Below are 15,237 nucleotides of genomic sequence, written 5' to 3' on the forward strand. Positions count from 1 at the left end.
AGTTTCCAGAAATCTGAAGTTACATGAGTTGCATCATTTTTCTTTGTCTCAACATTTTAGAGAAGGATATTTTAAGAATAACATCTCTGTGGAGGTGGAAGGAGCTGGTAAAAGGAGTCGTTTGGCAGCAGGGAGGTTGTTGAACCCGGGAAAGGCCTTCCAGGCAGGAAGATAGCGCACCTGCTCCTTCCAAGCCCTCGACCAATCTCATCCACAGAAACAAAGGCCGCCACCGTGAAGGAGTGCTTGCGGATGGAGAGAGGCAAGAAGGCTGATGTTTTGGACAAAGCAACTTCATTTTCCAGAAAGAGAGCTCTTTTTATACCACCACGTTGAGGACCACGGATGGCCTTCAGAGCCCGTAAATGTGAACTCCTTCCAGTCTGAGTGTGTCTGTACTGGGGCTGAGACCGGCTTCCTGGAAGGCTGCCCAGATGGACCTAAATCAAATCTCAAGTAGTACTTGTGGTCCAAAAGGGGAAGGAAAACTCTGCAAAGAGACTCTTGGGGGCTGCAGGCACAATTGCATAAATTCAATTTTTATTCCCTAAAAGTGGGGCACCAACACTCATCAAGTGGGTTAGACTCAGAACAGTGAGGGGCGGGGGTGGGAGACTGGGGACGAGTGGGAAAAACCAGGAGGACTTTCCAGGATGATGAAAACATTCTGTTTTGATTGGGATGTTGATTACATGAGGGTAAACATGTGTCAGAACTTATTGAGCTCTACACTTAAGATCTGTGTATTTCATTGTATGCAATTACATCTCTGTTTTAAAAATATTTTTAAAGGTTTCTTTAAAAAATAACACCAGTGACTTAGCACCATTAGTTTCAGAAAGCTCTCAGATTGTCATGATTTCAACGAACAGTTCTAATTTTTGAAATTAGATTAAGCGTTACTATTTCTCTTCCATCGGTGGGAGCATATCAAACCTCTATGGCTGCCCTGGTCAGGTGGCTCGGCTGGTTGGAGCATCATCCCATAAACCGAAAGGGCGTGGGTTCAGTCAGCATGTGGGTTCAGTCCGGGCCCATACCAAGTTGTGAGTTCAATATCCGGTCAGGGCACATACGAGAGAGATGTTTCTTTCTCTCTCTCTCCGCCCCCCCTCTTGCTCTAAAAGCAACAAAAAAGTGTTCTCAGGTGAGGCTAAAAATAAAATAAAATAAAAACTCCTGTGGCATGTGAGTAGCCCACTGTAAGCAATATCCAGAGATAAAAACAAAAGGCGTGTCTACACTTCCATGCATTGTGTTATTGGTTTCTGAACTTGATACCAAAGTATCAAGTAGAGATTTTTCCAACTTTTAAGAATCGTCAAAGATAAACTGATAAAGTACTTAAAAGGCAGAATATTAGCTTTATTTTTGTGGTAAGTATATTTGGTGACCTCTGTGCCTATACCTACGTACTGTTGCCGGAAAGGGGAGAAAACAACTTTTTGCCTGGCTGGTGTAGCTCAGTGGATTGAGCACAGGCCTGCGAACCAGAGGATCTTGGTTCAATTCCCAGTCAGGGCACATGCCTGGGTTGCAAGCCAGTTCCCAGCAGGGAGACACACAAAAGGCAACCATACATTGATGTTTCTCTCCCTCTCTCCTTCCCTCTAAAGATAAATAAATAAATAAATAAAATCTTTTAAAAAAGAATTAAAAAAAACACAACTTTTTGGTCAGTACAGATGCTGTCAATTAGCAATACAAATGAGTCGGGATAAAATTTAATTTTAACACATGAGAAACTAACAGGAAAGATGTAGTTATAAATATAAACTGTTTTGTTACCTTGACCAAAAAACAATCAGGCCATGAAATTTCCAAAGATGTACTGGTTTTCTTCACTATTGAATGAAGAGAACCAGAATGTGATCAATGTGTTTCTTTTTACACTTAGCACCCAATGAGTCAGTTGAAAAGAGAGCTCAGTTGCTGTTGTTTTTTAAAATTAATCTTTATTGTATTTTTTCCATTGCCATTTGTCCGCCCAATACCCTCTTCCACCTCCACCCACCTCCTTCCCCCTCACAATCATCACACTGTCGATCATGTCCATGAGTCCTTTTTCCTTTTTGCTCAGTCCCTCCACCCCCTAACCCCCTCCCCCATAGCTGTCAGCTGCTCTCCATCTATGAGTCTGTGTCTGTTTTGCTTGTTAGTTCACTGTGCTCATTAGATTCTATAAAGCTCAGTTTTTATAGACGAGGCCATCAGCCAAGAGTTTCTGATACCGACAATATCCTTGTTGATGTCTCCTTCAGTTTTCACAGTCTAATTTGGTGCACAGCATCAAAGCTTCTTTAAAAAGAATCATTCAATCTTCCAATAAATCTGGTCATTTTATTTTCTACTACAAAAGCATTTGTGATCTTAAAGTGTAATAGTAGTCCCAGTTTGAGAATTTTAGCTAAATAAATTTACATTACAATTAAAGTTTAAAAAGGAAAGAAAGTAACAAAGTGAGAGAGAGAAATTATCATTCTTTATCTTTCTTAGAAAGACCTGAATCTGCTGATTAGTAAGTAATCAAATTTTAACATGACTAAAGAGTAAATTTAGCATTCTTTAACTCAAACAATGCAATATTTAGGGAACAGAACATTTGCCTAGTAGCTGTTTATACAGCTATAAATACCTTTGGGAGATTCTAAAAACTAATTTTTTAAATCTTGCATATATCATTTACTCTTCTAATTGATAGAACCAGTATGTTCACACAATCATAATAAATCAATGTGTATTTGCATTTTTAAAGAGAAAGATGATTCTTGGTGAGTTAGAGAAAAATATATTACAAAGTAAAAGAAAGCTGTGCGCCCGGCAGTTCCATTTTTAACATACTAATGCATCCTTTTTTAACCTATTTTCATTAGTAGAAAACAATTGACCATTGCTAAGAGAAGTAACATAATCTCAAAATGTAGAAAATTTTTAATAAAATTGATTAAGTAATATTACAGTATTTAAAAAATAATGTTGTTTCTATTAAATATAAAACAATAGTTTTCAGGATATTTCCTAAATAAAGGAATTTGGTCATCTCTATTCTAGTGTTGCTATTTTCTGAAAACAAATTCTTTTTTTTCGAATTTATTTATTTATCTTTAGAGGGGAAGGGAAGGAGAGAGGGAGAGAAATATCAATGTGTGATTGCCTCTAGTGTGTCCCCTCCTGGGAACTGGCCTGCAACCCAGGCATGTGCCCTGACTGGGAATGGAACCGCGATTGTCTATTTCGCAGGCTTGCACTCATCCCACTGAGCTACACCAGCCAGGGCTGAAAACAAATTCTGAGAGACCTAATAGTAAATGAAACTCAGGAGCAGCGATGTTAGTTTATTGTGTGGTTAAGCTATTTTTTTCGGTGCTCCAAGTACCTCAGGATATCTGAAATGATTCGGTTACGTGATGCACGTAACCAAAGTTAACCAGCTGCCCGAGGCCCAGACGTGCAATGGCTAACAGCGTGGGCTTTCCAGTGGACCTCAGGACACTGGAAGAGTGATCCAGCCTCCTCGTCACCAGGGCGGAGCTGCATTCTGTGTCCCTGCTACAGCCAGCAGCGTGGCGTCCGGGGCCGCGGACTCCCTCGCAGTCATTCATGGCATCCCCACACTCTTGGTGCACACAGACGTGAGTCACATCCTTCCGTCTTGTCCATGGTTTCCCTTTAAAAAAAGTATCCAATGAATAATCCTTGATGTTTCTTTTTTAAAAAATGGTTTCAATTACGGTTTGCACCTAGAGGCTATTATGCTAAGTGAAATAAATCAGTCAGAGAAAGACAAATACTGTGTGATTTCGTTTATATGTGGAATCTCAAAAACGATATAAACAAAACAAACAGACTGATGACACAGAGATCAGACTGAGGGTCGTCATCCGGGAGAGGAGTTGTGGGGACTGGGGGAAAGGTGACGGGACTGAGAAGTACAAACTGACCCTTACGGGATAGTCATGGGGATGTAAAGTGCAGCGTACGTAGGGAATATGGTCCATAATATCATAATACTGTTTTCTTAATTGGCATTATAAGCAAGACAAAAATATCTCTGTAACCTAATTTTTATTATGATTAATATAGAAAAAGAAGTCTTATTTACACAAATTATTTTCAAATGGACTTAATACATTTTCATGGAAAGACATACAAATGTATCAAGTGATTTTAAAAAGTTCAGATTCTATTCAACCAAAAGTTTAGATCAATTTGAAGAAATAATATAGAACCTAATTTAAAATAAAAAGATTTAGCCCATTCATATTCATTACTTAATCTCTTTTAAGGAAATCAAGACGTTCGATGCTATTAAGTACAATAACTTTGGGCAAAAATTCCTTTGGCTTTGATTTAGAGTTGGACACATTTTAAGTTATATAATAGGATAGAAATTTTAATTTTTCTGTAGTATTGCCAAACTTGATGCCAACTTTGTTTTTTTAATCTGTTTCTGGAAATTATACAGCAGGTGTCTGCTTGAATTAATTGCAAACCTAAAAATTTACTGTCATGAATAGACAATGAGAATTCATAGGAGGAGATTTTAAAACGCATTGTTCTTATAAGTAGGATAATTATAGCCAAGTTTATAATAGCCTAGCCTCGTAATTAAATCTTCACCAATTTTGGCAATCAATTTAACTTAGAAAAGAGCAGCGATGCCATCTGAAGAGAAATAAGGTAAGAACGCGTGTCCTTGGCACCTGCGGTGGGCAGCCCGGGGAGGTGCATTGCTGCTGCCCACAAAATATGCCTGTAATTAACTCGGTGGCATTGCAAGGGGAAGTGTGGGCCACTGCCTGTGAGGAAGAGCCTGTCTAGGGCTCTCTTCTCCTCCATCAGGGCCGCGAGCACCAGTTGGAGCTGCTTTGTCACCCAGAGCCAACTCTGTGACCTGGAACCCACGTAACGCACGGGTGTCCTCCTTAGGGCTTAGCTATCATGACGGGGGAAACAGTGAATGATTTTTATTTTTTTTTTGAGCAACACTAAGGAGGCCTTGGTAATGACTAGTTCCATGGTGAATGTTTGAAATCAAAATAATGATAGGCTCATTGAATGAACAGAGTGCAGCACAATTTGCCCGACGGAGGAAAACTGATTTTTCCCCTTGACCTTCAGAGGCAGCCTTTGGGAAGTTGAGAGTCACAAAATCAAGTGACTGCAGAGCACAGGTAAAAGCTCAGTATGCGGATAAGTTTTGGTGGGGGGGCAGCAGACAGCAAGGGGGTCTATGGAAATCTGACCATTCACACCCCACGTAGTAAAATCACAGGAACAAACCAACCACCTGTTAGGGGGCACATCTGGCCCACTGGCCAGTTTGCCATCTCACAGTGTAGGTCATGTGGTCCCAAGCCACTGGTTTAATATTTATATAGAACAGAGTGAAATCTCACCTTTTGATCATTTTTCACATTAATCCAGTCATCATTTATGTAAATGAAAAATATGTATTGACTTTTAGTATGTAATCAGCAGTTTCCTACTCTTTGGTTGATACATTTGTTGTTAACATTTACCAGATGTTCCCATAGGAACTAGAGATATAAAATTAGTGACAGAATTTGAATTCTAAGTTGACTAGGAGGTTTAGTGGGAGAGAAGAAAAAATATAAATAATTTTCATTTCTAGGAGCAACAGAAGAGGTACTTAGAGAGTGTTATCAAACTGGAAATACCATAAGATTACCTGAGCAAGAATCTGAGAGGTATTCTATTACAGATCAATGGACAGTCCTAAAAAAAAATTCAAGTGCATATTATCTTTGCCTTTAAAATGCATACTAAGCTAAAGAGGATCACCACTATTATACACGGGTGGACAAAAATAGGTTTATAGTTGTTCACATGGAAAGCAATATCATAATTAATAAATAACAATGCAAAAATGGATGGAAGGCAGAGGTGGGGAGGTGGGCAGTGAAATAATTTTCTAACATATTGCATGTAANATAGAACAGAGTGAAATCTCACCTTTTGATCATTTTTCACATTAATCCAGTCATCATTTATGTAAATGAAAAATATGTATTGACTTTTAGTATGTAATCAGCAGTTTCCTACTCTTTGGTTGATACATTTGTTGTTAACATTTACCAGATGTTCCCATAGGAACTAGAGATATAAAATTAGTGACAGAATTTGAATTCTAAGTTGACTAGGAGGTTTAGTGGGAGAGAAGAAAAAATATAAATAATTTTCATTTCTAGGAGCAACAGAAGAGGTACTTAGAGAGTGTTATCAAACTGGAAATACCATAAGATTACCTGAGCAAGAATCTGAGAGGTATTCTATTACAGATCAATGGACAATCCTAAAAAAAAATTCAAGTGCATATTATCTTTGCCTTTAAAATGCATACTAAGCTAAAGAGGATCACCACTATTATACATGGGTGGACAAAAATAGGTTTATAGTTGTTCACATGGAAAGCAATATCATAATTAATAAATAACAATGCAAAAATAATCTGTTCCACATACAACTGTAATCCCACTCTTGCCTGCCCCTGTATATTTTTTATTACATACATTTAATGTACACTTCTAAGCTGTCTTAAGCATGCACCACATGTATACATTCTATGATATAATGGCCACTTTTGAGTTATACCAACATCACAGCCACTTGTCTCAGGTTGGACACAAACTGTCTGCTTCCAGGGTTTGAGGACGTCCGCTTTTTATATCATTGGAAAACTTCGCTGGGCTTGTAAAGCCTAAAGGAAAAGTAGATATTTTTGCTTTTCATAATACTTCTTGTTTAAATATTTTATGATTTGAAGCAAGTGTTGAGAAGGTCCTAATTTTTTCCCAAACATACCAGTGTTATCTTCCACTAGAGTAACTACTACCAACAGAGACTCGGTAACAGGTATGTCTACACAGATCTAGCCAGCGGGCTCCTGGAGGTACACATGACCTAGAGGTTCGTCAGAGAGCCAGCCCTCTTGGCCTCCACACATGGTCTTGGATGGAAGGCAGAGGTGGGGAGGTGGACAGTGAAATAATTTTCTAACATACTGCATGTAAGAACTAATATCTGTGATTTCATGGCTGTGTTAAGTAAAATATTAAACAGGGAAGGACAGCAAATGACATGTTTGTCTATTAAAGGAGAATATATATTTATAATGGTAGTGCAGAAGCAAATATATGTGTATTCTATCATAATATCAAAAGTTAATACATGGCATCTGTACCATTTTGAAGATGAACTGTGTAGAAGCAGAAATTTTAGGAGGAGGAGCACGGTAAGCAGCCATGGAACACCCTGTCCAGCTCCCAGAAGGTCACTGCCACTTTACCCCATAACAACAACCCAAGTGCATAATAATGTGGTCCAGTGTTGTGTGCATGGTGTTATTTCAGGAGCTGTATGAGACAGACAGAATTCGTCTCGGAATTTTACAAAGAAACTGCGTTTTACTACAAAACGGTGGCCTTGTAGAAGAAGTCAAGTTGTATTATAGTAATTTAAAGTAATTCAAATAATGAAAGTTGTAATACCAAAATATGCTAGTATTTTCCACTCCTTATTTCACTTACCTCTCTTCCAGATACTTCTATTTGACTTGCCATATAAATATAAGCAAAATGTCACACAACTTCCATTAATGTATCTTAGCACACTTGAGTTGTTTTGTGAGTTGGGTAATTGTGAATTGTGAAGTAATGAGAGCTTCAGTCTAAATATAGAACATGTTACTTTTTTTCTGTACTAAACCACTTCTTAAAAATTATTTTTGACAGTTTTAAATTGCCTGTAATTTACTTCAAGCTAATGATAGTTATATAGCCATCTAGAATGTGGAAGATTATTTACTTATAAAATTTCCTTTTAATAATATTTGCACTTACACACAAATTGCTCCAAAGATTTAAGCACACGTGATAAAGTACAAGCTGTGTGAAGACAAAGTCAATTTTTTTTAATGATCTCTTCTGATCCTGCCACAAGACAAATAGGTGTTGACTGTCTTATCGATGACATTGAAAGACATGGGAAGGACTTATGATACTTCAATATGGACTTCAATACCAACTGTAAACACTAACTTTAAAAAAATCTACAGCTGAAGATAAGGAATATGATATATGATAGCCTTTCTTTGAGAATTGTTTATTCCCTTTTATCTTATGCTATACAAGATGATGAAAGGGAGCCATTCACTGAAGACAAATAGATAGATTCAAGTTAGTTCTTGTACTTATATCCAAATTATTGCAAATCTGTTTAACGTGAGGTACTTTTCGTGGTGTGCTTGGAATACACCAGTAAATAGGGAAGAGAAGAAGCTCCCTGTGGGCCCTCAGAAACTTAACATATACTTACATACTTAAATCAATTTAACAAAGCATCCTGAAGTAAAATCATTTTCAATATCATATAATAGTAATATTCTGTCTTTCTATAAAATAAAATAATCTGTAAGATGTTTCTCTTTTTCAAACAAATCAGATGAGTGAAATGTTGTGTATTTTGGAGCTGAGAGTCAACAAGAGGAATGACAGGGACTAACATATCAGCCTTTGGAACCTTGCATTTTTATTAAGAAGCCCCCTATGCCCTCTATCAGGCTTCTATGCAATAATTACATTCATTTCTCCCTGCCCACCATTTCTTTTTTTTTTAAGATTTTATTTATTTATTTATCTTTAGAGGGGAAGGAGAGAGGGAGAGAAACATCAATGTATGGTTGCCTTTCGTGCATCCCCTGCTGGGAGTTGGCCTGCAGGGAACCGGCCTGCAACCCAGGCATGTGCCCTGACTGGGAATCGAACCGCGATCCTCTGGTTCGCAGGCCCGCGCTCAATCCACTGAGCTACACCAGCCAGGGCCTCCTGCCCACCATTTCTAATGTCCCTACAGATCAGCACCCACTTCCTCCTTTCTCAGTTCTCCAAAAGTATATTAGCCATGTTTCAGGAAGTGGAATCAGGCAGCTCCATATTGCTGAAATAATTTACATTTTTCAGCTGCATGTTTGAGATACTAGCAGCTAAGCCTAACTGAGCACCTACCACGTATTAGACGGTACACTCAGCATCTTAACTTGTATGGACTCATTTTCTTCTCTATCGATGCGCTAATCTAGGTGATTTATCATTTCCATTTCATGAATGAGACTGCGATTTAAAGAGTTTAAATAATGTGTCTAACACCACGCTGCTGATCAGGAATAAATCCAAAATTTGAAGCCAGCCAGACTTCTCAAGTGTGCGTGACAAAGAATCGGCCAAATGTCCCAGTGCAAGACACACACACTGCCCCCCAGTCGGGCTGTCTGTCAAATCACGTGGCTTATGGAGGCCCTTTGCTCTTCTCTGAAATCGGAGTAATGATGATCCCTACGCTACAACGTTGTCGTGACAACAGAAGAAAATCCGTATTTTTAAAAATCCAATTCACTCTGCATGCATCAGTTCTTTCTTTCCCAGTGTACACACATGTCAGATCATCAAGATGTATACTTTAAATATCTTACAATTTACAAGTCAATTCCTTATACCTCAANTAGCAGCTAAGCCTAACTGAGCACCTACCACGTATTAGACGGTACACTCAGCATCTTAACTTGTATGGACTCATTTTCTTCTCTATCGATGCGCTAATCTAGGTGATTTATCATTTCCATTTCATGAATGAGACTGCGATTTAAAGAGTTTAAATAATGTGTCTAACACCACGCTGCTGATCAGGAATAAATCCAAAATTTGAAGCCAGCCAGACTTCTCAAGTGTGCGTGACAAAGAATTGGCCGAATGTCCCAGTGCAAGACACACACACTACTCCCGAGTCGGGCTGTCTGTCAAATCACGTGGCTTATGGAGGCCCTTTGCTCTTCTCTGAAATCGGAGTAATGATGATCCCTACGCTACAATGTTGTCGTGACAACAGAAGAAAATCGGGATTTTTAAAAATCCAATTCACTCTGCATGCATCAGTTCTTTCTTTCCCAGTGTACGCACATGTCAGATCATCAAGATGTATATTTTAAATATCTTACAATTTACAAGTCAATTCCTTATACCTCAATAAAGCTAAGAAAATGTTCTCAATATAAAAATACAAATAATTCTACAACTTCAAAGGAAGCCAAAACCTTAAAAATTAATATCACAGTGGGAAAAGTAGAAGAAAATATAGGGTTGAATTTAGAGGAAAATATGAAGAGGGAAAGAATTTAATCTACTGCATATGTAATTCCTTTATAGCCAATAAACAATTTGCTTTCCACCAAAGAGACATGGAGGAAGATGGACCCAATAAGAGAAAGTCTTGGCTGTGTATAGGTTCAATGCATAGTTAATGTTAATTTTGCCTATTTAATTTTTTACTATGTCCAACAAAGGCAGATATTTTTAAAATGTATACTAAGTAAAAATACAGTTCCATAGCTTTGGTTTTATCATTATTAATCATTCAGGGCACAACCAAATATTGTTTTTTACTACAGAGGGTGTTATGCCCTCCTGTTTTCCAAGCTATGGTGCATTTGTTCACATTAAATGTGTGAGCATTTCTGCATTTTAGAAATAAAAATGCATGGATTGTGATAGAGATTCTTTTCAATTGCTCTTCTGTCTAATAAATAAGACGGTTCACATCGAAAGTTTTTCTCACAGGAAACATAAAATTGATTATGCTGCAGACTCTGATAGCCTGTGTCTTAGTGAAATAGAGGGAACAGCAGTTTAATTATCTAAGCGCAGCGCATTCCTGGATAAGAATTACTGCCGAAGACAGGAAGGTGATCTGGTCTGTCAGGCCTGGACACGCAAATCCGCCTCCTCCCTAAGCGTTATGCGCGATCGCCGATCACTGCTTCGAGGCTGTCAATCACGGGTTAAACATCTCCTTATTAAAAAGGGCACCTCCAGTTTCTTTGTTCCTAGGTTCACAGTTTCAGGTTTTGGTTTTATTTCTCAATAAGCCCTTCAAAACTAACAATATGCCAAATCACGATACAATTTTAATATAATGTCCACATTATGTGGGCTATATTAACTAGTTAAAAGAATGCTCTCTTCCAATATCAATTCTATATATTAGGTAACTATATTTCCTAGAAATTTGCAATCTGATGTATTCAGTAGCTTACTGTTAATAACAAAGAATCTATAAGTATTATTCTCTCTAATATTTTGAGGTCTGCAAGATTTTTAATTACGTGGACACCTATTTTACGTGTTTTTGAAAATTTGTCACATTTAAATGAAAGAGAAAGAATGATATTCATCCACCTGTGTCACCACCCTGCCCCTTGAACTTGGATTACTTTTTATTTCATGCCAGTCAACATTATTTCAGCCACAGAAGATGAACCATCGCCATGCCCTGGGGCAGGGTTCCCTCGGCCAAGGGTGTGTCACTGAGCTTTATGTGCGAATTCACCTTCCATAACCTACAGGAGTTCTACAAAAAGAGCTGCTTTCTGGCTGAGAAACTTGGTTTAAAAAGATATTAGTTCTTTAAGAACTCCTGTAATTATCTCTTTAAGAACTTAGTTCTTAAAAAGATATTACTATAAGTTCATTTTTTGAACTTTTCCCAAACACAGTGTATTTTTTAACCCACTGAATGACATTTGTTTAACCAGCAGAGGTGCCTATCAGACGAACTATGTCTCCAGAACTCAGGGAAGAGCAAGGGAGATCGTACGACACCCCGCCCCCAAATGAATGCATTTTTAAAAAACTATTTTCCATTCAAAGTGCTGCTATAGAGTCATGCACAACATGTGGGGGAAATGCAGAAGAGGAAACAACCAACATCCAAATGGAGTTCTGAAATATTTAAATTCCTACCAGGCAGATAATGTGGAACAATGATAGTCAGAGTTATGTGGGAAATAAAAAATGCTTGAAAGCGACAGGTTGATATTGCTGAAGTGGAATCCAAGGTATAGAGTTCTATCAGTGGCTAGAGAATTAGAAAGGCTTAAATTTAGCATTTTGACAATGCGAAACCATTACCACGGATTAAAGGAAAGCGGGTAATAGAATGAGATTGTATTGAAGGGAGAAAGAAAAAGACATTGATTTTGATGGCCGTTTCAAGAATGGACTAGAGGAGGAAGGCTTGAGCTCAGAACAGTAGTTTGAGAGGCTACTGCAATAATCTACAAAAGGACGAGGGTCTCAAAGTGCCAGGAATAGAGTATCAAGAGCTTTTAGGAAGCACAATGGCCAAAGTGCACTGGGGAGGTAAAGAAAAGTGCAGAGCCTGAGGTGTTTTGCTGGAGAGACAGAGCAGACCTCACCGCACAGAAATCCAAAAGGAAATCCCAATGTCACTGGTCTGTTTAGTTTGTCACAGTGCAAGCAAACTGGAACTTATGTATTTAAAAGGCTCAGCTCTCTGGAAAATATTGGACAAGCTATGTAACTGTCAGAGTGTAAAGTGGAGATGTCCTATGACTGAATAAGCTCGTGTCTGTGTCATTGATGAAGCATCTACAACTACTTAGGGACTGGCCTGCGTATGTTAATAGAGGTCCAAGGTCATGCAAAACCAGCCAGAGAGGACCTGAGAAACCTTTGGACATCTACATCATACCTCTCCCTCACTTTGTGCCCTTGGAACACTGGTGCCCTTGGAATGTTTAGTCAGGCTTCATGCTGGATCAGAGCTCTGGTTTGTGTGAGTCTGATTTGACAGTTGGGTCCTTTGTATCATGTCAATGGTTATCTGACCCAAGAGGCTAGAAGGCACGTGTAAAGGCCTGTCCAAGGGACTCCTCACATACGTCCACTGCAGCCCTGCAGAGGCGGGCAGGGATGGAGAAAGTCACCGTGGTGTTGCTTGGGCTCCAACACTATTTTTGGCTGAGTCATGTTGCTCTGTGTCCTTGTATGCTTTCGTTTACTGGCTGGCTTTTCTGTCTTAGCTCAGTTGGTCCCTTATGAAGTCCCTTTATTGAAGAGTCATGTTTTTTGTTTTGCTTGTTTGTTTTTTCTTCGAATGTCTGGCTTTGACATTAGTCCTCCGTCTAAGACATTCGGCGCAGCCAGCCCCTTGCCTTTCCCCAGGGGCTGCTTGTCAGGCCCCGAACCTCCAGCTCACATCAGGAGTTGGGAGTGACAGACCCCTTCCATGGCAGTGGCTGTGCCTCACACATCACCTTTGTTGTTGGTTGTCGCTTGAATATACCCAGCTCTTCCCACCAAAAATGTATCATTTTACAGATATCCACCCAAAGCATCGCCTTCCTGATTCTTTTTCCTAATCCAAATCTCCAGTTTGGAATGTATGTACAATCCAATAAACATTTTTGCAAGACTATTGGAATTTATTCCTTCCTCTTCTCTAATGTGAGATTTCTTAACGCAAGGTTTCTAGGTTTTCATTACAGTTTTTCTTTCACAAATGTAGTCACTGACGGATGTTAAATCCTTCTGATCTTCACTTCCCCTAGAAAAAACTCTGCAAGAAGCTTCACTGATAAAGTGATGATGGTAGCTATGCTGATGCATTATTTACACTTATATGGGAATAATAGATATCCCATTAAACCGTATCCATACTCTCAAATTAATGAACCATTTATAAGGAAATGGTATGCCTTAAATTTTCCAGTTCGTTGGTTATTTAACAGTCTTATCCTCTCTCAACTTTAGCTTTGTATTCTAAAATTTCCTGTTAAAAAAACTTCTAGTTTTCTTAAAGAAGTATCTTTGATACATCCAGTTGCAAACCTTAGCATGTTGTTGTCATAAAATAATTAAGTTAGCTTCAATCAATAAATTCTAGTAATACTTTGTGAGGCTACAGTCCTTGAACAGCTATGAATATTTTTGCTACTTTTACATTGATAAAAACAAGTAATTTAATTAGGCTCTACAAACCTCCTCGTTTTAAATCACTGGTTCATTGTATTATGAAAATCCTATTTAATCACTTATTGAAAACATGAGACCAGCTAATAATAATGCAATATCCTTGATAGATATTTTCCAGTTTAAAACATTCTTGGCATAATAAATTATTTTAACGGATTCTGTTTTCTGAAGAAGGTATAGTCACACACTCTGTGAAAATAAAAAGTATAACCAAGAGGTGAAGAGCACAGGTAATGCTGGGCTTCCTGGGACCCAACGCCAGCTCAGCCCCTGCCTAGCAAGGACAACCTGAAAGATCCGTCTGTCTCCTAATTCACTTTCCCAGTCTCTATTGTGGATAATAATAGTATTTCTTCACGGGTACATGAGTATGTTCGTCTAAGTTAAGGGCTTTAAACTCTACCTGGAATATAGTAAGCCTTCTAGATGTGTTCATATTATTGACACAACGATCACAAACTTTCAACGTGGTTTTTAAGATAGGTTTTTTATCTCACTGTTCAAAACTCGAGTTAATTCAGAGAGAGCTGATTAAAACAACTCCAGTCACCGGGGAGAAGGACAGGGGAGCCTCGGAGGAGTTTGTCGAGGCTATTGTGGGCCGTCTAGGGTGGGATTGGCTGGGAAGCTCAATGCCTCCAGAGCCCAGGGACATAAAAAGAGGGCTGGCTCTCAGGCTCTCTCTCAGGCTGGCTCTCAGGCTCTTCTTGCTCGAGGACGTCTGGATGGTCTCACTGCAGCTGCCAGTGTTTCCCAACAGACAGTATTTTGTATGGGAAGGAACGCCGGGCACAGCCTAGGATCGGGCTGGCCTGGCAGAGGGTGGCAGGTTTATTCTTTGGATGTTCTAGAGGGGACAGGCTCTGAGGCAGAAGCCTGCCATTCTTCCGAAATTGTGTAGTTTGAGAAACAAGGTAACTAAAAGCAGGGAAAAGATAGGAGAACTCAGGTGGTACGAGTTCAGCGTTGACTGATAGGCCTAAGCAATTAAAGCTGTGACTTGATCGTCTTAAGTAATTGCTTTTGAACAAAGATTCCTTCCCTTTACCACCAAACCTTTGCCTCCAGAATTTTTGCCCAAGAGCAGCACTGGGCTTCAGGGCTCCAATGCTGTTCCGTTATGGTGCTTTCCCCGGTTTGTCATTCTGCCCTTCCACATGCAAGGACTGTGCTAAAGGCATGGTGTGGGACCAATGAACTGTAGGGGGTCCGGGGCGTGTGGGTGGGGATTTGGCACATAGCAGCGTCAAGAAAGGTATGATCTGGGACTATTCACAGAGTGAAGATGTGAAGATTGTGAATTACTTAAGTGAAAGATATTTCAATTTTTTTTTTTTACAAAACCCTCCAATTAGAAACTTTTCAGTTGTACTCTGGTGCTGTAATTTTA

The sequence above is a fragment of the Sturnira hondurensis genome, unplaced genomic scaffold (genome assembly GCF_014824575.4).
Source record: "Sturnira hondurensis isolate 20B ecotype Veracruz unplaced genomic scaffold, ASM1482457v3 Scaffold0001872, whole genome shotgun sequence".
Lineage (NCBI taxonomy): Eukaryota > Metazoa > Chordata > Mammalia > Chiroptera > Phyllostomidae > Sturnira > Sturnira hondurensis.